The sequence below is a fragment of the Oppia nitens genome, unplaced genomic scaffold, assembly GCF_028296485.1.
Source record: "Oppia nitens isolate AA-2021 unplaced genomic scaffold, nextdenovo-longstitch-racon4-pilon3 scaffold4_pilon_pilon_pilon, whole genome shotgun sequence".
NCBI lineage: Eukaryota > Metazoa > Arthropoda > Arachnida > Sarcoptiformes > Oppiidae > Oppia > Oppia nitens.
The window spans coordinates 8521062-8547940 of record NW_026533232.1 but is presented as its reverse complement, the minus strand read 5'-3'; the positions used below and the strand labels follow the sequence as shown (position 1 = coordinate 8547940).

The following is a 26879-nucleotide window of genomic DNA, read 5'->3' as shown; positions in this document are numbered from 1 at the left end:
GTTGCCATCTAAAACCATGTTAAAAATAATAATAAATTAGTAAATTATCTTAATCTATAGTAAATCAAATTTTTAACGTTGTCAAAGTTAATTTTTATACATTCCCTCATGCGCGCAATTTCAAGCAATTTCAAGCAATTTTCAGCAATTGCGGCAATCGAAAATTGAATTGCAAAAAATTACCAACACTATATACAGTACATATACACACATACACAACACATACGTTTCAGTATATCCTAATACCGTTGAATGTATGCCTAACTAAGCCCTGAATAGAGAAAGAGCCGATAGTATAGTCGAGAGGAACCGATTGCTTTTGATTGTCATTTCCAATGCAATAATAGATCGATAAAAACTTCAGTAATCCTTAGTGTGGAATCGATCAATGGGTCTAATGGTAGCACCAATTGATCGCAGCGGGAGATCAGATCCTCTAATGTATGCCTACTATAGTTGCAACAGATGTGCTGAGAGCGAGAGAGTGGGAGAGAGAGAGAGAGAGAGAGATATTGGGAGAAAAATCAAAGTTTAATTCCTAGTCTCCAATGAATTGGATTTTTCCTATTAAATGCAAATTTTCGGATCTCTCTCTCTCTCTCTCTTTCTTCCCAAATCAACACCGATTGTTGGCATATATGACCCGCAAATGACCGGCATATCAACTGTATGTGTGTGTGATTATAATCAACATTAAACTGTCCCATAATTTTTTTTTATAAATGATTAAATTGCTAGTCTCTATTTGATTATTATTATTATTGTATTTATACAACAATATCATATATAACGAGAGCACTAAATAATAAATACAATAAGCCAGTTATAATGTACATACAATTTAAAACATAAAATACTACTTTGTATTACTATTTTGTTGTGTGTTTTTGGATATCGGTATCACATATATAATACATAGAGAGAGAAGAGTAGGAAAAAAATAATATACTGTATTAGAGTCACGCAATCGCTTTAATATTATTAACGCGAATAAACTTATATCACATATTTATAAGAGATATAAGTTATAAATATATAAATTTATATATAAAGCAATAGAGAGGCCAACAAAATAACAAAAAAAAATTGGTAACTATTTTGGGGCAATTTTTTCTCTCAGTGTTTGATATTAACTAAATATCACGCGATTTAGTTATTTATTACTCTAACTATTACTCAAATTTTAATTATTTTTGATTTATAAAATATAATAAAAAAAACATTTTTTTCGATATGTTTATGCCATTATGTTTGAATTATTTTTATTATATATATATGGATATTAAGTTATAAATTATATTTAAAAAAAATAATAAAAGAGTAAAATAATTTTTTAAGCATCATTTATATATCCATATATATACTGATATATACAAAAAATTCAAAAATTAATAATATTATTATTATCGATAGATTAAACTTTAGATAGCAGTTTCTCAAATAAATAAGCAATGATTGAGAGGGGAGAGGGAAAAAATATATGAACAAAATGTCAAATATATTGAAAAGAAGTACATAAACTACTATATGATATAATACATAAAAAGCATCGACACATAAAATATAAGAAGCAAAATGACAATAAATAACTGGTTATCAAACAGAGAGAAAGAGAGAGAGAGAGAGAGAGAGAGAGCCCGACTGCAAAAAAACTACTACCAGTTCATTGACAAAAGTGTCGACTAATACCTAATAATATGAGAGACACAGTGATTGTAGTCAACACTCCTCACAAAAAGTTGTCGTTAATATACACACCGAGAGACATGAAAAGGGACTCAAAATTTTTGTGACTAAAATCTACTTTTTCTTTAAAACTAACACTAAAAGCTAGTGATTGAATACACAATCTCTCTCTCTCTCTCTCTCTCTCTCTCTCTCTCTCTCTCTCTCTCTCTCTCTCTCTCTCTCTCTTTCTCTTCTTTCACTAATGTGTATTAACAATGATTTTTGTGAGGCAATGAAAGTTCAGGATTGTATGTCTGAATAGTCTGTTGACGGGCAATGGGTATTGAACAGTGATTTTGAAAAATATTAGACAAAATGCCGTCCCTTTTCTAAAAAAGACTACTCAATTCACCACCACTGCAAATGGTAGGGAAATAGTATATATATATACAGTTGTATATTATAAGTGAGAAATAGAAAAATTTCTAGTAATGGAGGAAAAGGTAGAAAATGTCTATTAGAAATGTATAGTAAGAATGAGAGATAGATTGATAGAAAGAGAGAGAGAAAAAGAGAGCCATCGCCACCAAAAACATCATCGCTTCTGGACTTATTCGGTGTCTAAGCCCTGAAAGGTCAGCGCCAACAAGGGTTGGGTTAGCATTAAGTCTCCCTTTAAGTATAGCTAAACGTTAGAAGAGAGAAAAATAACCTGTTTTTCAGTTTAATACATGTTAAGCCAAAATTTGCTTTTAGTTTTTATTTAAACCTCTCTCTCTCTCTCTCTCTCTCTCTCAAAGTCCAACAAATGATTTAAAGTGGAGAAGCAATTGAACGATACATTTAAGAGGAGAAGAGGTCCAGAAAAAATATCAAACCTAAGTGTCTATTACTGCACACAAACGGTATAATTATAATGATTGCCATATACTGTATATATGTTATGTTGTTGTTATCAATATGTGAATTAGTAAGAGATGTGTGTGTGTTTGGGTTATTATCAGTCATATAATATATAAATCTAATCACTTAAGCCATCCATTTTAGTAGTACTAATAATTATCAACAAAAAACAACAAAATTATAACAATAATAATAATAATAATACAAATTGCATAAAAACAAAACATCAAAACAAGTTCAATAAAGGCACACAAAAATATTTAACAAAAATTATAAGTTTAAAAATCCAAATAAGTTTAAATGGTTTTTAACTAAACACCAGAAAAAATAACAAAAAAAACCAAAGACTTAAAACCGTTTTAAGAGTTCAATCAATTTTGAGATCCGCTATCGTATTGATTATAGATTATGTCATGTCTATGGGTATTATGTATTATATTATAGCGTACCAGCCATCAAACACATACACACCAGATCGCTAGCCAGCACCGGGAGGAAAGGCAATACCCAGTAGTTGTGGATGAAAAAAATCCCAACTAATTGTGTGTCGATTGGAAATCGAAGTCTTGACACTAAAAATATGCCTAAAAAGCATTTTTCTCTCTCCACCGATGCCTAACAAACTTCATAGACCAGAGCACTGGTATGTCTATATATATATCGATAAAATATTGTAAATAACAGTGAAATTAGGCACAAGAATGTCGAGACTTTCACCGAGAAAAACATTTCATTACAAATTTTAAATATAAGTTATCAATAATAATAATAATAATAATAATATACTATATTTTCTGTAATTACTGTTAAAAACAGAGACAACTATTTGTTAGTTAGTATTATATGTTTATATATATATGTTTTTATATTTGTTTCAAAACAAAATCAATGTGTTTGTATTTAGGGGAAACAAATAAACTGAAAACATATTTAGCTTTTAGGACATCGATTTAATTTATATAATAACAAATAATAGTAGATATAAATTAAAAATGACAAAACAAATATATTTTATCAGATAATAGACGCAAATTATATTTTTTATTTAAAGCTGTTTTATATTATTCATAGAGAGTTCATTCACACAAATGTTAGCCATATAATAGAAAACAACAAAATAACAAACATTACAAATATATCAAATAAATGTGATATAAAACTTATAATTACAAATGTTTTTTTTTTGCTTATTATGAAACGCTATGTATTTAAAATCGATTTATATATACAGTATATATATATAATTAGTTTTAATATAAAAGCAGTGATACTAATAATAATAATACAGTATATGAATGCAGTAGTAATTGTAATAAACCTGTAAAATAAAGCTATACTATCTATGAAAAACAGTAATGTGTAATAAATTAAGTCTAATAATAATTCCCTAATAATAGTAGATGTGATTGGCGTCAAAATTTGCATAATATTGTGTGTGTGTTGTGTTGTGTTTGAATTTATTAATATACAGCCAGTTCTCTCTCCGGGCACTGGTATGCAAGTGAGTGGATTGCAGGCAATATACAGATCGATATAATTTCAATTTTGCTAAGTTATAACTTATATATGTTTATATTGTATATATATAAAACTAATACTAATATAATAGACTGTTATATTACATCTCGTTTCTAATTGCTATTTGCAAACACACACCAAACAACACAATAGAGTTAGAAAAGTATGTGTATTGTTATGAATACCGGTGTATATATTCAATATATATAAATACAAAACTCGTCTAAAGTATACTATTAATATTAAAGAGAGAAAGAGAGAGGAACTCATAATACCTAAAATATGGTATCAAATAATAAATACAGAAACACAATAACAATGATGAGTGAGGAGACTCCCTATCACTCACTTATAATATCCTCTAATACTTGACATAACAGTTGTGCAACAAAAAAAAGTCACAGAATATTCCTGTATTAGTAGTAATACAGTATTGCATTCAACATATTATTACAATTTTTCTCCTTTTCACTAATAAAGAGCACAAATATAGCACACAAAACATCAGACAACACAACAAACGGTTATAATAAAAGTTATAATAAAACCATTTTTAAAACCCTGTTTGTTATCTCAGTTTCAACAGAAGTTGTCTCTCTTTCTTTTATAATATATATATGAAAATACAATTTATATATTTTTTGGAGTATTGTTTGCCCTAAAAATAAAGTTTGCATTAAAAATACTTAAATACACACACATTTGAATAAAAGAGTCCATTTTTATGTGTGTTATAGAAGATGACAAAAATACATATTATATACAACTTTGCATACATATTATTATTATTATTATTATTATTATAACAAATGGCAACAAAAATATGCAAACAAACATTGTGTCAATTTTCTTCTCCCTCCCTCTCTATTTAAAAATTTTTGTGTCCATCCGATTGATTTTTGATAATAGAGATCAAAAATATAAGGCTCACCGACACACAAATGTTTGGATAAATATTATTTTTATTATTATTATTGTGTAGATAAAAGTTCAATGCTTTTTCATTAGCAATGTTAACGCAACTGTAAAATATTGATAACTTATTTTTCGGTATAAATATATATATATATTAACAGTATATACGTTATGTGTGAAAACATTTGCGAAGGACGGGTATTATTATTAACAATACGTGCACTGAACTAAATATGTGAGAAACCATTAGCTTTAAAGAGAAAGTGTATGTTTGTAAAAGAAAGAGAGAGAGAGAGAGAGAGAGAGAGAGAGAGCACAGGGAGGCATTGGAAAACAGTGACAAAAAACCTATTCGTAATAATAATAATAATAATCAAATGGTTATAAATAAAGACCCACTCAAACTGCAAACTTGTGGTGTTATCCGTTGTGTTTCACGTGAAAACTGTTTAACTATAAAACCCCGAAAACCCGGAGCGCATACATAAACATAACTCATTGATAACTTTTACATACCATATCATGTATTAGAGTAAAAAAAACTTGTGCGACATTAATAGTTATGAATGTTTTACACGAAAAATGCTTTTATATATCACTATATATATAAACTCATATCGTATATAAAATATATAAATATTAAGCCAAACAAAATTGTTGAGCTCATAACCAACTACAACAACATTATCATTATATTACATTTCAAGAGGACTATTGCCATCATATAAACACATAACATATAGCATAGCATTTAATAACTAACTAACACACACATAGACACTCACTCACACACACACACAAACACACACACATTGTTATAATACATACCGACTTCGCCCAAACATATAATTATTTAACATAAAAACAATAATTTTTATAAAGAGAAAGCATTTTTAAAAATAGTACTGCAGTTATAAAAATACATAGAAATATTAATAGTATTATTATTATTATTATTACATATTTCAAATAAGGAGGCGTTTATACCGTTTCCCTGAAAAAAAATCTTTCATTGCAATTGTCTCTTGCATTGCAAACATAACTTTCATTTTTGCTTTGTTTTTGATTTATTAGTTAAGAAATAGTTTTTGTCTTTCAAATAGTAGTTATGTTTTAGGGGATAAAATTCATAAGAAAACACAATAATAACAATAACAATAATAATAAGTAGTCAAACAATTTAATAGTATAAACTTATGAAATATGAAAAAACATAATTAAAGACACACAAGAAATCATTGGTAAAAATATTTGAAATATTATTTATGATTATATTATTGTTGTTTCGGATTATATCATAAATAATAAGTTTTTCGCAATAATTGTGTAGCAATTCATTCTCTATTAATAAGTTGTGTTACCATTAAATTCAAGGATATGACAAAAAAAAGTAAGAAAATTATTCACAAAAATGCTATGAATTTATACTAAATTTTTATTTTATTTTAGCTTAACTTTTTTAATATTAATCATTATTTAATGTTATCATTATTTTATATATTTATATTTATTAAACTCCCTATCTATTCACATAATAATAATAATAATAATATAATTTAATACATATTAGATATCTATCTGACTGTCAAAGAAAAAACGTATGCAAAGAGTTATATACACCACACAACTAGTAGTTAAATTGAGGGCAAAGAGGTATCTCTTTTTTTAATATAAAGTGCTCCTAATTATTGAATTACTATTGATTTACAGACACCATTGCTATCACGAAAAATTCATTTTCATAGTCGACAACAAATAAATACAATTTTGTTATTTTGATGGCGAAATAAATATTATAATTATACTATTATATTAATAATATTAAACCCTAGTTTTTTTTTGTTAGTGCTATTACTATATATTATAAAAATCAATTGCAATGAATTAATATAATTAATTTAATTGAAATTACTGTAATAGACAACACACACACTTGCTTTACACCAGTCACTAACATAAATATATTCAAAATAAAAATCATTATAACATTTGAAATCAATTGAAAACATGATAAACACATGAAAAAACACATTATGCAAGCAAACAATACAATTGAAAACTATTTTATAATATTCATATATAAGAGAAATTATTTTATGTATCAGAGAGAAAGAGAGAGAGAGAGAGAGAGAGAGAGAGAGAGAGAGAGAGAGAGAGAGAGAGAGAGAGAGAATAGAAATATTGTATATTAAAATTTTGTAGAGAAAAATGATTTGACATAAAACAGTAATATTTCATTAGTTACAGTAATAATAATAATAATAATAATAACAATAATAATAGTGAATAAAATATAATTGATTTAATGTTTAGGATATTAATAGACTGTATATTATATACAGAACTTTATGAATAGGAAGCCATAAATCACACAATCATATGGAGAGACAAGATATGAGTTGAGATCAACTATAGAGAGATGAGTTGTGGAAAGGGAGTCAACACACAGACAACTATGGATAGTATAGTACTGTATAATATTAATAATGAAATTCATAGTGAACTGTGGGAAATATAAAAATTTGCAAAAATATTTTTCATATATTTATATATTATATAAATATTTTTCGTTTTCAATGTATTTCATCCATTATATAAGTGAAGGAAACGTATTCATCAAAAAGTATTCATAAAATTGTTGTACAAAAGAGTTAAAAGAGAGAGAGAAAAGTTAGTTATTGTCATTAGAAAACAATGAATGGGTCATCAAAAAAGTTATAGTGAAGGACTTTTCATCAAAATTAATGAGTATTTTATGTATAATATGGTTGGTTTTGAGTTAAAAAGAAAGAGAGAGAGAGAGACTGGGATTGAGGTTAAAGAGCACCAGTGGTTCGGAAACATAAAACCAATTGAATGGTTAGCCAGAGATCACGATAACATTTTTAAACACAACACACACACATACATACATATAAAATATATATGATATGAACAACAAATAGTCAAATAAAAATACAGTACTCCTAGAGTTCGTGCAAAATATATGCCGCAAAATATGAGTTATAAAAAATGTGATGCGATTTCTGATAAGGCTATACACCACCATCAAAACCATACCATTCATATATATATTTATACTGTATTTGAAAATAAAAATCACAGAGAAAACTGATTTTTCATGTCTAACCAGTCCTTTATTTAGTCAATAATAGCAAATATTATATGCAAAAGAAGTGCCGAAACAAATCAAATACTTTACTCGAGAGGCTCAGGGATGAAGAGAAAGGAAACGAAAGATAGCTATATATATAAACCATATAAACACAACTATCTATAAAAGCAATGAAAATAATAGATTAACTGTTATTTGTAGTCATAGACTAAACCAAACCATTGCTAGTATTGACTCGTAAAATAACAGCAAAAACACAACACAATTGAGAATTTCATTGTATGTGAAAACTGTTGTACAGAAAAACATATTAGAGGAGAGACACCGACACCGCTATGTTATCGTTGCCATGATTTTCGCTGATTATATTGGACTTTCAATTGCTATATATATGCAAATAATGTACACATAAGAGTCAACATTTGCTAACAAACAAACCATTGCTAAATAGCACATACACTAAGCCATTGAGAGAGAGAGAGAGAGAGAGAGAGAGAGAGAGAGAGAGAGAGAGAGAGATAATGGACATTAAAGACACCATAGAGTGAGAGTAAGAGAGAGAGAGAGAAAAAACAAGTCTTTTTATTTCTTCAGCAAAAAAATAAAACTACAATAAGATTATAATTAATTCATACATAAGAAAGTACTGTATATTCAATAGACTGAAGTCTATAAATGCAATGAATCATCAATTATTCACTAAACATGTGAAACAACAACAACAACATCACTAACAACAAGTCGTTTTCAAAATTCATAGCAAAGGTATATAAGAAAAAACATAACAAAAAATGATAATAAATACAATACATATGTGAAGCATAAGTAAATTGTTTGAATGAATTCATGAATTGAACGATAAAAACATAGCACTTGAAGTCTATAACAAACTTCATGTCTATTAATTATTGTTAAGGAAATGGCAAAACATTTTTTGTTGTGAATAAATATTTTAAATATATATATAGAATAGTAGTCACACACAAACATACACACAATAAACATAACAAATTGGCTAATATTATGCTCAGACATTCATCAACCATAAGGGCTACTACTCTACTGGACACATACCTCACCATACAGTTTAGTACAGTATAAGTAGAAAATATATTAACTGAAAAATTTTTATGTCAAATTTATATTCAAGTGTTTACACACTCTGTATATAACACTTGTGAATCCAATCGATTTGTCGGACTTCACTAACCATAAGCTTAGATATGTGTTGTATATGTCTGAGATACAGTAGATAAATAGTTAGATGGATAGATAAAGAGAGAGAGAGAGAGAGAGAGAGAGAGAGAGAGAGAGAGAGAGAGAGAGAGAGAGAGAGAGAGAGATACTTCACTCAACTCAACCCAACCTCGACAACAAAAGTCTCATTTTGAGCGACAATAATGCTATAAAAATCGGAGACAATAAACACCATATCGGGTGAGACATTTGGGTAAAGAGATTGTAATCGTAATAACAATTGAAATGATTGGCAAAAACGACTCAAATTTTCATTCATTCACTTAAACATATATTCAATATATATACAGAGTATTCACTCATTTTAGTCATTCAAATGTCTATCTCTTTGGCCGGTATTTAGTTTATTTTGACAGTAAAATGTTGTCAGCAATAGAGTTGCCATTATTTGTTCAGCACTTCAACAAACATTTCAAACATAAAGATATATACAATATATTATTTTGATTCAAATCACTACAAATAATGGCTAATTATTTTTGTACTGCATTTGCATAAATCAATTGCTTCTTCATATTTATTCTTGTTTTTCATGCACTGACTCTCTCTCTCTCTCTCTCTCGTCATTTCTACCACTCATTGCCAATATATGGCTTTTATCTATCAAATTATAAAAAATAAGTATAACTTATATAAAGTATTTGGTATGTACTGTATATAAATATATTGCAATATATAAATCTCTCTCTCTCTCTCTCTCTCTCTCTCTCTCTGTTTTAATTATTTTGATTAATGTATATGAAAAACGCTATCAAAGGAGCACTTGGAGCACAAATCACTTACAGGTTTGCATCTAACCTAAGGACAAGATAGTAAAGTCATTATATAATATATATAAAACTATAACTAATGCTCATCAGCCAAATAGTTAGTTTATTTTTTTTAATGGTAATAACAAAAATAATATTTAATACTTTATAATAACGTTACGCACACTAACACTAACTGCTCTTTATTTTTATATTTTAAATGCAATTTTCCTCCGATATGAGGATGGGTAGGGCAGGTGCCAGTGCTTGGCAATGAAGGGGGCAGTAACTGGCATTAAGACAGGTATCACAGCCATTATATATATATACATGTGTGAGCAGCAACTGTAGTAAAGTGGGGTACAAGGTTTAAAAGGTGGTGGTCCATCAACGACATGGCTATAGACACATAACAACAACTCATGGCCACAACAAGCACTGGTAGTTTTTTGAGGGATAGCTACTATTAGATAGATATACTGTATATATACACAAAACAAGTTTGTTAACTAACTCTTCAAAATACAAAACTCTACTATTAATGAAGTTTTTCATGACTTTAATTTGTTCGCATTTTTTGTTGCTTTTATATATTAAATGTAATATTTAATTTGGTTCATACTTTATATTATTATTATTAAGATAAAAATTTGTATTTTAAACACCAAAAAAATCAATTTAAAAATGTTGATATTATAAACAACTATAATAATAATAAGAGGTAATAAAAAAAATATTTGGGATAAAAATTTTAAAAATAAGATATAATTACCCAACAAAACGTATAAATATTTGTTGTTGTTGGAAAATTACATATATTATACATAAATTTTATGATTTTTTTTTAATATCTGGGGAAACAGATTTTTTTGGCAAAATGGCTCAAAAAAGATAAGCTAAATATGTAAATGAAAATCATAATTATATTATATATTATTATTTTTAAAAAAAAATTGTTTTTAGTAAAATCATTTCAAACGTTACATAACAATTAGTACATAGACTAGAAAAACTTGAATTTTATTATTTAATTAAAACATTGATTTGCTTAATAAGTTTTTAAGAGATAAATTCATAATAAGATGGACCAGTAGTTGTGTGATGCTATGGGTTAGGGATCTGTCATCACACAAATGAGATGAATACTCAATACTATGTGATAGTAATCATTTGCAAAAAGTAGTTCATTATTAATATAATGATTAAATAAATTGTTATATTTTGGTTAACATAGTGTCAAACGTTGAGCACCGGTATTAATAATAAGAGCTCATCATTAGTGTTGAATGCCATCACACCATATATATATATATAAGTACAGGTACTTAATAAAATGTATATAAATAGTATAGTATTTAGATGACAACACCAATCAATATACACACACACATAAAGTTTGTCGGTATTAATGACAGATTAATTGGAAAAGTTCAATGTTTTGCTATTAAATATGTACCGTTCCCCAACAACTAACCAACCAAATACATACATCCCTCTCTCTCACACACAAACTCAACTATTATCCACTATTAGATACATTTGCTTTCTAAATAAGTGCAATAGTCATCAAAATGATAAAAAATGCTAATTCAAGGGTCAGGTTTTTATATAGCAATTTATCATTAGTCGAGATAGTTATACTTTACACATACAGTAGCCCTTAATATAAATGTATGTATATATGTGTGAATGTGAAAAGCCTTTTATAATTCAAACACACGTTTTGAGTGTTGAATTCAATAACACATTTAAAATAAAAACAGGCATTTATAGTTATTTTACCTGTGAGTTAGTTCAACTACCAAACAAAAAAAATTATTTCACACCCAAAATAAAATACGGCATCAGTTTTTTGATGTTATTTTCATTTTCGGTGTTCACACTATGTATTAATTGGTCGCCAACTAAAACACATTAGCAGATAAGTGATAAAATTATATAAATATATATATATTTTCCTCTCCTCCTATCTTTCTCTCTATCACTCACTACTCTACGACAATAAATGGCATTATAATACCTGAGCTCAGGGTCTCTCTCACTCATTATATTAACACTAAGTTTTTTTCACAAATAAATGCCAAAAAGGTCTTTGAACACAACCAACAACAACAGCAACGACAGCGCAAAACAATAAAACAACAAAAAGAGCGAAACAAATATTTATTCATTTTCTATGAGATATAGTTATTTGTATATACAATGTGTGTGTAAAGTATATATATATAGCAATGAAAAGTAAAGTCAAATTATTTTATAGAGAAAGACTTTAAGCTTAAAGTAATCGCTGATAACCAGAGTATATGTGATAATAAGGAAAAAAAGAGGAGAAATAGTGGGCTTAATAGTAAGTAATGGAGTCGACAACTTTGTCGGGGAAACACAAAAAAACTTACTGAAAATTACCTAAAACTTTATAAGGTATGTCCATTATTATGCTTGAAAGCCATATACAATAAATGAGTACCATTTGGGCACCAAAATTAACTTCACAAACATAATATAATATATAAATATATAAAACAGGTATTATAACTGGGAATATGTGTGTACCAACAAAAAAAAACAATAAACACACAAAAACTATAATACTTTTTATTTTGCTGGTAATAACTTATAAACACAAATATCATACATTGTTTTTCTTTATCTTTTTACAAAAGTCAATTATATATCGCACACACAATATATATATACATTTTTTTTATAAAAACAAACTGTTTTCTTTAGGATTTTTTCTCCAAACAAACAATACAAAATCCAGTATTTTATATATAAAAAAATAAATATCAAAAAACATTTTTCAATATAAAAAGAAAGAGAGAGAGAGAGAGAGAGAGAGAGAGAGAGAGAGAGAGAATAAAGGTTTTCATTTGATTCAATAGAAGTTTGCTTTTGTAATACATTTTCTCTCTGTGTGTTATACTGTATGTATGTTGTCTGCCAAATAAAAATAGTATTTTCAATATACAGTATATCTTATACAAAAAAAGTATAAAATATATAAGACGTGTAGTAGTAGTAACCAATGGTTTAAAAAAAATAAAAGTCTATTTATTATATTTATTTTGCGATTTAAGTGAAACACACAAAATAAATGATAAAAGTAAGAGAAATACCAGTGAATTACAAACACACTGTGAAAACAAAACAAGAATTCAACTAAAAAAATCTCAACAAAAACACAACAATTTTTTTGGCTATTATTTTATGAAATGAGATTTAATACGAAATAATAAATAAAAATGAAAATCTCAATATATATATATATACTGTATAAATATTAGAGATTTTTATATTTTTATTTTTAAAAATATGCTAAAATTGCAAATCAAATCAATATATATAAATCATATGTGGATAAAAAAAATCTAATCACATATGTCTATCACATGAACTAACTTTCCATTTTTTTTATAAATAACATACAATATATATATTCTGTATATTGAAATATTGATATATATATTTCACTACAATGCATGATAGTAGAGAGGGTCAGTCCAGTGAGTGAGTGACTGGCAATACATACATCAAACTATGAAAATGGTGTAACATATTTGGAGTGTGTGTGTGTGTGATATTTTTTATATATTATTTAAGAAAATTTATATTTAAATTAAAAAACACAAATGCCTTGAGCTCTCACTGATACTAACTTATGAAATAGTAGTAGTAATAGTTAAGTCCATAGGAAAGCATAGAGAGATCGAAAAGTTGCAAAACACACCCTAAAATTGCAAAATGATTAAAAGTGCTGAGAGAGAGAGAGAGAGAGAGAGAGAGAGAAAGAGAGAGAGAGAAAGAGAGAGAGAGAGAGAGAAAGAGAGAGAGAGAGGTTTGTAATCATTACACATTTATTCATTTAGATATATATAACTTATATAATGCCAATAACTTTTTATATAAGAAAAAATAAACCGACTTTTTTCAAGTAGACTATCAAGAAAAAAAACTGAGCGAATAATTAGAAAAATTTGCAAAAATGCACTAAAAAATCATATATTGAAAAACATTAGGACTACACTTTAGATTTTCTTTTTTGATCACCAAAAGTGATCGCTAAATTATATCGCATATATATATATATATATATATATACAGTATATATGTTTTATCAAAAAAGCGAGATATCTCAAAGTGAGTGAGAGAGAGAGGGGGGCTTTGGTATTAAAATGGAAAGTCAGTCATAAATTGTGCGAATACCTGAGCCCATGCAGTGACGGAACCGCTCATTAAAAATATTTAAGTGCAAAGAAAACGACTAAAAAATAATAGCAAAGCCATAAAATAATTGTAAAATTTTATATATATTTCTTTTCATAAAAAACTACAAAAAAAATTAAATAGTTATTTCACTTTTAACATTAAATGTTGTCAATTATATACATATACAGTATATCTATTAAAAACTATTGCTAATAGAAAACTTATTGCCTCAATATTATTGCCAACAATTTTACTCTTAAATTAGAGACAGACATACAATCGATATAATATGTATGCAATACTGTAATATAATTTTACTGATGAGATAAAAATGTACTTAAAATACAGTTTAATTTTCTATGGTCTCTACTGTTATCGTAAAAAATCAATTTTAATATTATTATTATTAGTAGTAATACTAAATAGCAAACGAGAAAAATACAGTGTATTTTATTATTATTATTGGCCATTCAAATGATGTGATAGTAGTGGTATATAAACTGCATATCATATATACTTTAAATATACTGTACAGTATTTATACAGTACTATGCATTTATTGAAATGCCAACATATCATCTCAAATGTATAGTAATAGAGTAATATAGACATTAAAAATTGAAATTCACGGAAACTATCATTGAAAATACATAGAAATCCCGAGAGGATAGTGGGATCCAACGTTAGGTTAGGCATCGGTGGTATGATATGCTATGTGTACGCCATATGTGAGTAATTTCTGGTCCTGTATATGTATTTGCGCTGATATTACGCCACTAAAACTATTACTACCAAAATACTATAGTCTGTCTGACTGTCAAATAATGAACGAAATGGTGGTTCACTATAAATGTGATGGTGTTGTTGTTGTTGTAGTAGTTGTTGGGAGAGACCTCCTAATCACAAATGTTGGTCACGTCGTCGCTTCATTTGCAGCGAAACAGTCAAGAAATGCATCAGAAATTGACAGCAAAACATAACATATATATAAAAGTAAAGAGAAGATCAAGAATGAAAAGAGAGAGAGAAAGAGAGGGAGAGAGAGATCACTGAACGCTACATACACTGCCTGTAAATATCAAAAGACCAACTCTTAGAGAAAGAGAGAGAGAGAGAGAGAGAGAGAGAGAGAGAGAGAGAGAGAGAGAGAGAGAGAGAGAGAGAGGTCTTCACACAACTTCTTTGCTGTACTTCATGTTGCTCTTCAACACCACTCATATGTTTGGCATAAATAATAATATTTTTTTTTAGTTTAGAGGAAAGGCCTCACAAAATAAAAAACTTTCTCTCACTTTCTTAAACACTACGAAACAAGGATATGAATCTCTCATTTCTCTCATTTTTCTCCTCTAACTTATAGTAGGGACGGCCAACACATCAAAAAGTAATGAGATTCTCGTATATATTTATATATATACATACATAGTATATACAGTTTTCATATAAACACAAGCAATCTATTAATTTTGAATTCAAAAAATAGATAATAATATTAATAATAATGCAGTGAATAATAAACTAAACGATAAAACGCGTCTAAAATGAATATATGATATAAAACAAGTGTTTTAATTAAAAGGCACCAAATCATAGTTGCATATAATTTTTGCATATGTTATTATGTATTATGTTATTATAATTTCATTGCATATTTTAAAATTATTTATATATCATCTATGATATATTAAAATCAATATATTAAAACAAAACACACCAAAATATAACTAATAAATAGTAATGGTTTCAATTAAATAAATAAATGCATTGGCATTATTTTACCAAAAAAAAAATATTTCCCCATTTTTAATGGCCATTGAGTTTAACTTTAATTTAAAGCTAATGTTTGAAAGAAAAATATATATAATTTAAAAATAAGAAATATTCTTAAACATTAAATAAATTACATTTACACAGCACTGGTAGGTCATGGATTCCAGCCCATACACTACACACACATAAATATCAAATAATGTAATATAGCGAACAAAACGAAATATACATTTAAGTCTAAATTAAGTAATTTTATCGATTCGTTTGACTAATAAATCCAATTTAGGCAATATATGCGAGAGAAACTCATATATATATATACTCTATTATATAAGTTATATATGTATATACAGTATATGTAATTTATATATATTATTATATTGTTAGTATAAGATAGATAGCGAGCAAAAATGTTAGCATAAGGTTTTGCAGGCATTTTTCTAGGAAGTATAACATATCATAGCTATCATTATATATTACCAGAATTTATATGATATATTTATTTAACAGAATATTCTGTGCAATAATCATATATAATGTTTTATGATATATGTTAGGCAATACAACACCAAATCAATTATGCAAAACATTTTCTGGTGAGCAAAAATCATAAATTAAATCAAACCTATTTTTATAAATATATATATATTTAACACATATCACACACACCATCAGAAAATTGTGAAAAGCGTTAAAATTCATAATAAATAATAACACATTTTGATATAAAAATTTATATTTAAGTACACAAAATGCGAGATCAAATTTCTTAGCAAACAAATATATACTGTATATATATATATATCAAATATAAACTTAAAAAATAACAAAAAATTTAATCTCATTTTTCGCTAAATTATTTTTACTGATACTTACGGCAAATATCATTAGTTTAGACAGGGATACCAACGGCACAAGTATTAGATTAAGGGATTGTTATATATATTTAGGTCTCTTTCCACTCTCACTCAACGTCTTCGACCGTGAAATCTCTGTTACAGAAAAAAAATGCAAACAAAACAAAAATTATTATATATTATTAGTATTATTGTATCGCAGCTTATTTACTGTATATATTATACTATTAGGTATACATACATACATACAGTGTGTGTTTATATAAGAAACTAGTATAACATAAATGAGAGAAAAAAACGAAAGTATAAATCTTTTGTGGACTAACATTCATTTTCAATATACATAAAAATATATTTTTATATATAAGAAAATTTACTTTTATTTAGTATAATGATATAACAGAAAATTCATATAATATTATTATATATATATTATATAATAATAAGTTATTATTCTGAGTAGTCGAGAGAGAGAGAGAGAGAGAAAAAGCCATTAAGTTTTAGTGTTTATATGTATAATGTTTTTGTAGTGATTGTGCTCTCTCTCTCTCTCTCTCTCTCTCTCTCTCTCTCTTCAATGAGAGTGAGATTTCTCACTAATAGTGAGAGTTATATATATGACATATAATATGAAAGAGAAAAAGAGACAAACATGTATATAAAATTTGGGAACATTACCAGAAAACTGCACTTATATTATCACTATTGCCAGATCTTTCAATCTAATAATATTAAATAGCCTTAAAATATACAGAAAGCAGACACAATGTTTTTTGTGTGCATAGGGATAGTGTGTGTGTGTGTGTGTGTGTGTGTGTGTGTGTTGTGTTGTTAGAGAGATTGTGTTTTGATTGAGGCATTTTGGGACACAATAGACCAAACAAAACATACTGTGCCCTAAACAGTGCTGATAGTTAGTGACTCGTGTCGGCCAAAAACACATATATACAATATAAGCACCAAATGGCCACAAATGTGTCATAACTGGCTTCAAGATAATCATAATAACGGCAATGTGTTTAACAAAACACACACACATATAACTACCGCTAACATCATATATTCACCGACACATTGCCAGCGCTGAATGTGAAGAGCCTTTTGGCCACTAATATAGCGGTTCACTCACTCATTGTTTGTGTTGAATATATTGCGGGAATAACTTCATTATATTTTATAGATATATTTATACAGTATATATATGCCATTCAACTATCAAACACATTACAATTTATACTTAACTGTACATAAGAGACTTATTTTCATGTTATATTATTACACACACACACACACACACACACACACACACACAATATATATATATATATATATATATATATAACTGATATAATATTATACTCTTATAAAGTTTACTAATAATAATCATAATAAAAGTTATAATAATAAGAAATGTTTTTCTCTCCACTAATGGCTGTCACAGAAATATAATGCTAAAAGAAATATAATAACAATAAGAAATAGTTTTTTCTTATGTTTTTAAATATAAATATATAATAATAATATATACAAGTAATACAAATACAAAATAAAGCAAATAAATAATAAAATAATAGTTTTTATATTTTCAAGATATAACTATTTTATTTGTTAAGACATTTAATATAGTTTGACGACATGTAGTGAACAGAATATATGAAATTTTATGTATTTATTTCTATTTATACTAAAAACATATGACTGTCAGAAACATTTAATTTGTTTAAAACATAAAAAACATTATTATTATTATTGTTATTATATTATAAAAGTTATTTTCTGTTTATTCGCATACAGTATATTAAATAATGGATTTCATAAAATTTTCATAATTATATAAATAAATAAATAAATATTTATATATTCAATTTGCATTTAACTACAAAAAAATAACTAAAATAATAAATTTTAATATATTTAAGTTCCACAAAATATAATTTTCTATTAATAAAATTAAATAAAAACACAAACATTAAACTTTAATTTTCTTAATTATTATTTATCTTGCATAACACAAAAACTGACAAATAAAATAATAATAAAACATAACATAAAAATGCAATTTTCGTGTCAATCGAAAATTATAGCAAACAATTATCACAGAATTTTATAAATTCTTTACTTATATAATATATATATATATATATATATACAAAACATACGGCAAAAAGGCGCTCATGTTTTCATAAATTAGGAAAACAGTTGATAAAAACCTAGAAAAACATTTGGTTGTGTAATAAAAATTGAGAGAAAACAGAGAAGAAATTATACAAACTATGGGCTAATAATAATCATAATAATAATAATAATGAGTGTGTTTTTACTATAGAAATGAAATAACTGGCAGTAAAACTAATTTCTTTTGAAGATATCGTTCAGTAGTTTTTATACGTTAAATACTTGACGCCTCATAAAACTGTTTTTCAAGACATTAGTAGAAGTTTTAGTTAAGGATTACATAAAAGCAAAAATCAATGGGAAATAAAAGGGGATAAAAGATTCGGCACTGTCTTTGACCAAACAAACAAAAAAATATACATATAATGTACTCACTTAGTAGTTATGTCTATTTCTGTATACAACAAATATACAGATAAATATATAGCTAAACACAACTGTTTATACAATATATATATATGTGTGTATGTGTTTCTCTTAGTTTTTATTTGTGATAAAACTATGAGAAATTATTATTTTTTGTTGTGAACACATTTGTGGCGGCTATGGATTGGCAATCCATGCAATTGAGATCTTAACACAACTGTAGTATAAGTATAATATACACATAATGTATAAAAATAAAGACCATATGCTATCATCTGCTCTCTCTCTCTCTCTCTCTCTCTCTCTCTAATGTCTCTGAAACGACTTTTTTGTGGGTTCTCTCTATTGATATTATGTTTAGCAGGGAATGCCGTAAAAATGATAGCTTCTAAACACCAGATAAGAGACGTAGAGAGAGAGAGAGAGAGAGAGAGAGAGAGAGAGAGAGAGAGAGAGATGTTTTGGCATTTAAAAGCGTCCAACAATTTTGCAATGAATTTAAGGGACCAAACCTTGCAGTCTATTTAATCTTTTAAAAAATATTCGACAATATTTTTTTATATATAAATACATTTGGTATTGAATCGAAAACTACTAAATGTGTGTAGGTTTTTAATGCCATAAAATTTATAGTAGAAAATTGATTAGTTGTTCACAAGTTTTTTTTATAAGTTTGTGATGGCTTTTAACACTTATGTTTATATATATATATAATGTGAAACATATTTTATCTTTAAGAAATAAATAAGAAATATATTTTCGTTTTTTTAAATTTAAAAAAAATCTAAGATTTTACAACATATATAAAATAGATTTTTGTTGTTGTATACTTACAATAGGTGTATATCTAACAAAATTGAAGCAAAATAAATAGGATTTTTATTTTTAAAGAAATTGTTAACAACATTAATGAGAGGCAAACTTTATTTCATTTGCTGTTAGTTTTTATTTATTATAAATATATTTTATTTATGTTATTATTTCACTGAAAACACCGAAAACAACAAAAATTAATGAAACGTTCATCACTTACAATACATTAACAATACATAATAATAACAACAACTATGAAAAGGGAAAAAAAGTTATAAAACTCATTCAAAAATTTTATATGTAATTTCATTGAAAGAGAAAGTAAGTAAAATAAAAGAGACAATAAATTTTGTGCCGAAAACACCAAAAGTTTTTAATAATTGAAAAGGATTTTTAAATTGAAAATATGTACTCATGTCTTGTTATATACAATGAAACAAAACTTATGGATAATTTTAAAATAAAAAACTAAACTCATATTTATTTCGAAAAATAGAGAGAAAAAATGTGAGTAAACAATGAAATGACAGCAAATTTTGGGTGAGATTTCAATATAGCACTGATAGTAGTACAGAGTCTACTATTACTACTACTTCTACTACCAGTGCTGAACAAAAAGTGACAACAATAAGTGTTTGAGAAACAAAAGCCAATTACTCTGTGTCTGTGTGTTATATAACACACTGTATAAAGTACTACAAGATATGTGTGTTGGGAAAAGGATGGCATAAATGTTGGGCACTGAGAGTGTGAGATATGTGAGAGAGAGAGAGAGAGAGAGAGAGAGAGAGAGAGAGAGAGAGAGAGAGAGAGAGAGAGAGAGAGGAGAGGGAGAAAAAACACTGGTAGTAGTGGTAGTGGTCGACCAAAACGGCACGAAATGTTTTTGATATAAATCATAAAAACAAGAAATTATTTATTTCGGTATTAAAGATAAAACAAAACAAAAAAAATATAGCGAAAGATATAAAAAAAAAAATGAGAGACAAATAGAAAAAAACATAATAGAAATAAATGAATGGTATTTGTGTATTGCAAATAAAATTACCACAAAATAAGGAAAAAATGCATTCAAATAAATAAAATAATAAGACAACAAATAAATTCAAATTTTTATAGTAATGCAAATATGTTGCAAAACTTAGTTTTTTTTTTTAAATAAATAAAATAAATATAAATCGTATATTAAATAGCATTAAATTTAGGACACAAACCAACTATTAAATTATTACAGTATATGAGTATAATAAATACCATAACATTAGATGAATAATAATTGATTTTTTATATATTTTTTCATTTGCTTAAAAGGTTTGTTGTGTGAGAAAAAATGTTTGTCTGATTTTGAGAGACATATATATATATATAAATAAAAAAAATATTTCAACTTTTTTTCATTCTCTGCTAACTTAACACTCAAAATGCCATAAATATTGCTATAAATTTACTGTAATAGCGATATGACAGTCAACACACAAAAGTTGCAATTTTTTTCAGTGACAATAAAATGGCATTAAATTCATCACTAAAAGTAACGCTTTCTTTAAGTCAAATGATTATATATAAAAAAGTTATGATTGAAAACATTTTATGTTTATTATATATAAAAAAAAGATTTTTTGTTAAATCTTATGTCTTGTTGTGTGCGAAATAAAATAACTAAATAAATAAACAAATAAAAAACTTTTTGAAGCTTTAATAAATCCTAAATAAAATTAAAACTTATATTTCTAATGTAAATCTCTCAGTGTTTATGTTAGTTTTGGTCGATGTTAATAATAATAATAATAATAACAATAATATTTAATAAATATATATTTAAATAATATTTTTAATACCCAAATAACACACACATACTGACTGTACTATCGTTGTAATAAAAAATAGGAAATGAAAATTTTTCGAGGGTTTTAAATATTGTCGTATTTAAATATATTAATATATAAATATAAAAATATACTGTATATGTTATACAGTATAGTAATAGTAATAATAATAATAAAATATATCACATATTATTTATATGTAAATCTTTTTTTGTTGGTTAGCGATGGAAAAGCTGTTTGTTATGTAAGGGGAGAGAGAGAGAGAAAGTCACAGAGAGTTAGACAGCAAACATATAAACGAAAAAAAATTCATGAATTCCCAGAAAGTTTGAGTAGAAATAAAAATTTGAATTTTTATTTCTTATTTTTGTCGATCAAATCCTGGTTTCGATTGGAGAGAGAGAGAGAGAGAGAGAGAGAGAGAGAGAGAGAGAGAGCGACGGTTTGCTCTTCACCACTAAATTAAGTCTAATAAAAATTTTTGGCTTTTAACAAAATAAAGAAAAAAATTAGATAATAAACGTTAAGTAAAAAAGCAATGAAATAAAATTTATGATAACTTTTTAGTCTTTACTCTCTTTTATTATTATTATTATTATTTTTTTCTTTTCCCATTTTTATTTTTTTTTGAAGTCAATAACAAAGAATTAGAATATAATTACTATTCAAATAATATATATATTTTTAAAAGCAATGACTCGATTAGTGGGCCCACAAATATATTTCTATATCATATATAATGTGTATATACCGCACAATATACACACTGTATACTGACTGTTATGTCTTAAAATTGTAATGAAAAGCAATTTTAATTTGAATGTTTGACTGAATTATAACATTTCGAGAAAAACTAAAGAGAAGAGAAAAACCATATTTAAGAGAAAGAAAGAGAGAAAGAGAGAGAGAGAGAGAGAGAGAGAGAGAGAGAGAAAGACTGTCTACAGTGTCTGGTATAAGCCCTGTACCCCTAAACATACCATACATTACATGGGTATATATACAGTACATGTATGTTGTTGTTGGGGGTATGAGGAGTGCAAATGAAAAACCCATTTTGAAGCTCAGCGTGTATTCAAAAATTGGTAAAATACCACCCGATGTGACCAAATGAAACGTTTTTAGTTGAATGAAATTACATTTATATATATACTGTATATATAATATTATGAGAATATATATTTTGGTGCTTACATTAAAATTTACTATTACTTTGGAAATGCATTTCCAAATATATATATATATATATATATAAAGTACAGTACTTTCAAAACGATAAACTACTCTTCCAAAGCTAAATGTAGTGTAAAAGCCGGGACACTAGTAATGGTAGGGACCGACTGACTGGGGGTTGGCCATTGAAATATGAACACTTGGAGATAGACTTTTAGGGGGGAAGGGATGGCAAACAAAAAATATGTGTATTACAGGGATGAGCCACTCATTGCACTCAACAGTGGTGTAGATTAACACCAGACATATGGAGCAGACATTTGTATTATTATATCTATATATTATATAAATATATTTTTTATTTTATTATATGATTTTTCAACAGATATTCATTTCTTTTGAGAGTTCATCGATAAGCTATAAAAATGGCATTTAAAAGGGCCATAAAAATGTATATTTATACTCATATAAAGTATTTTTAAATTGTAATTAATAATAATTAAAAATAACTATTAAAAAACCAGATATCCATCTCTCAGAGCTCTCCAGTCACTACTCGACATCCCATTAATGATAAACAGGCAATCAATTTATAAATTCAAATGTCTGTCATAAAAAAAACATATTTGCCATAACTATAATACATAATCATAATAATAAAAAAAGGTAACTAAAAATATTTACAAATGAGCTATAATATGTAACCGTAAATTGATTTCATGTTAGCATTTTATTTTAATGATAAATTAGAAATCCGTTTCGGTAATCAAAAAATGTTTATCAATTTAATTGTAAGTAAATATTTGAAAACTCGGGTTCACAACAAAAATACTAAAACTACTACTAGTATTGACAACAATAGTAGACTAGCCATTGGTTACGCCACTTGTGTAGTGGACTGTCAGTCATTCAACCACTGACTGGACCTATGAGTTGGTCCGTCTCTCTCTCTCTCTCTCTCTCTCTCTCTCACACACACACACACACACACACACACACACACACACACACACACACACAAACAGAACTGTTCGCATAAATCAGTGTTTTGTGAATACTTTATGAGAAAAATACTGAGAGAAAGAAGTGAAACAACATTTTTGGGTCTCTTTTCAGACGGCAATCATTGATATATTTTGAAGTATAGCTTTTTGGGGATCTGAGACTACATAAGCCCAGTGAGTGTAAGCTAAATACGATATGCTATTGACATATGAGAGAGAGAAAAAAGCCATTTTCGGACTTTACTTAAATCACTGTTAGTGTACTAAAAGTCTTTTGAGGTCTAGAAACGCCTTCATTGACATCTAAAAAGAGGGACTTTGGGTATACTATACAATAGACTACTATGCTCTCTGACATTACTGTCCTTTAAAAAGAGAGGGTCTCCAGTGACTATACATAATACACACATAAAGTAAATGGGAAAGGGAGAGAGAGAAAGAGAGAGAGAGAGAGAGATCTAAATTAAATTGTTTGCCACATAAGACCACTGTTGCCAATGATATGTTAAAGAGAGCGCCAAAACCTAATGCCCGAAAAGTACAGCAGATTTTTATTTTTGGGGCCAAATATCCATCAATACATTCAGATTTTCAATGGTTTTTAAAATTGTATGCAAACTCTTGTATGCAAACAAAGCATTACTTATGTGTAATGTATTAGACATTCAGTTTGAGAGAGAATTATTTAAGTGAAGAGAGATAAGACTGTATACTTGAAAGACATTAATATATTGTAAGAGAGAGATAGAGAGCCTATTATTAGGCGAAAAACGAAACATATATTTATGCAAATAATTATTGAATTCAAATAACAATAATAATAAAACTGTAGTTAAATACCAATATTTGGCACAAATTATTTGTATGTTAAGATAGGGGGCATTAAGAGCTAAGATAGACTATGTATTTAGCAGCTATTGGATAGTAAAATAGATCCATAAATATTATGACACGACTTATATACATATATATATACCGTAATACTCCATATATAATACATTGTAATTGTTATTTAATCTCATTATTATTGTCTATTTAATACATATCTAAATAATAGCTTTACTTATACTTATAATTCTTTCACACATCACTTATAATATATACGCTTTTTTCATCGTAAGGTTTATCTGGATATCAAACTAGACTTTAATATTCAGCTCATGTTTTGGTGTCAAAAAAAACATTTAAGAATAAGACACATAACATAGTAATAATAATAATAATAAATTTATATACAGTAAATACTAAATATATAAATAATATATCAATATATATGTATAAAATCAAACAACACTCTCTGAATAAAAGAGAAATATATGGCATATAATGTATATTAAAACTAATCAATATTATCACAAATAAAACATATATATTCAATCAAATGATTGAATATATATTATATTTATAACCTCCCCATACATGTGTCTGTTGTTTATATTTATATACATTTGTATATAATGTTTATAATGCAACTAAAAAAAGTCATTGCAAAAAAATAGTCATTTATTACAACAAACATACAAAACAAAGTATATATATATATATATATATATATATATATATAACAATACAAATGAAAATTCATACACAACAACAACAACAGCAAGAAATTGATGGCACTGTAAGACTATAACTGTGAGAAAACCTCAATACTATACATAGTATTATACTGTATATAAACTCTCTTAATAATGATAATGTCATAAATATAATAACATTAAAAGCTAAGTAAACAAAAAAACATTAGAGAAAAAAAAGTTTATTTTTTTCCTAAATATTTACAGTAATATTTCATTTATTAAATATGAGAAATATGTTAATAATTTTATTAAAAAAATACCGTGTATTTACACAATTTAGGTTTAAATCATTTATCAGTGTATAAATATATGTTATGTTAATTTAAAACATCAATTGTTATTCATATAATATTTTCTGTTTATTTCTAAAGCCTATTATGTAAATTCATGTTTATAGCAAATACAGTATATATGTCTATATCTGGCGTAATATAACAAATGGTCAATAATTGCATTTTATTTCAAATAAGGTCTCTTAGATTTATTCAATAAGGAAAAGCAAATAAAAATAGAGAAAAAAATTAGATAAAAAAAGTTTTTATTGACTCTGAGAGCCTTAAAAAAGTCTAAAATAATAATAATAATAATGTTATATAAAAAGTTGTGAACAAAAAAATACAGGTTCGGCCAAAAAAAAAATAAAAATTGATAGATAAACAGATCTCATATTATTAAAATTGTTTGGTCAACACTAAAACAGCACCAAAAGCATATATATATATATAACACTGTTTGTGATAACCATTACTACTCCTACTACTACTACTACTACTACTACTACTACTACTGTTTCACTATTTATAATCACACAAATATAATATAAAATTTATATCAATAATATGGACTCAGAAAAATAAAGTTGACTCCGGGTCTCTCTCTCTCTCTCTCAAAATTCAACTCTCATTTATATATATTATTAAGCTTTAACTATACTATAGTTTTATCTATTATTATATTAAATAGTAAATTAGTATTCCGTAT

At 26.6% G+C, this 26879-nt stretch overlaps 2 protein-coding genes across 3 annotated transcripts in view; both read right to left on the bottom strand.

Moving 5' to 3' along the window:
• The window catches only part of LOC128959428 (myb-related protein B-like), a 395191-nt gene that overhangs the window by 78617 nt on the left and 289695 nt on the right, over positions 1-26879 (bottom strand). The window lies entirely within an intron of this gene.
• Positions 1-26879, bottom strand: part of LOC128959423 (adhesion G protein-coupled receptor L3-like) — a 47741-nt gene that overhangs the window by 18105 nt on the left and 2757 nt on the right. For both annotated transcript variants that reach the window (XM_054305367.1, XM_054305368.1), the window contains exon 2: positions 16981-17096. The gene's annotated coding sequence lies outside the window, so the exon portion shown is untranslated. The remainder of the gene's footprint in view (positions 1-16980; positions 17097-26879) is intronic.